Here is a 246-nt window from a genome sequence, read left to right on the forward strand (position 1 = left end):
AGTCGTCTCACTTTGTTTTACTATCCCTCAGCTGCAGCTAAGTGAGGAAAAAACACTACAGGAAATCTGAATTTTGTACCAAAAAGTGGGTAACTTTGCACTCACTTCATTTATGTAAAACAGGGCTCTGCATTTTTGTCCCCCTTCACTTTCTATCACTTTCTATTGGAGACAGGTAGGAATGGATCTACCAACCTCTAAGGCAACTAATGACTCTTGAAATGTAGATACTGTTGTGTGGACTGT

At 39.8% G+C, this 246-nt stretch overlaps 1 protein-coding gene across 1 annotated transcript in view; it reads right to left on the reverse strand.

Moving 5' to 3' along the window:
* LOC118332139 (sodium/hydrogen exchanger 7-like) overlaps positions 1-246 on the reverse strand; it is a 5,334-nt gene that overhangs the window by 2,642 nt on the left and 2,446 nt on the right. The gene's annotated exons all lie outside the window — the stretch shown is intronic.

Source organism: Morone saxatilis, unplaced genomic scaffold, assembly GCF_004916995.1.
Source record: "Morone saxatilis isolate NCDOM2014 unplaced genomic scaffold, NCSU_SB_2.0 Contig20, whole genome shotgun sequence".
Classification (NCBI taxonomy): Eukaryota; Metazoa; Chordata; class Actinopteri; family Moronidae; genus Morone; species Morone saxatilis.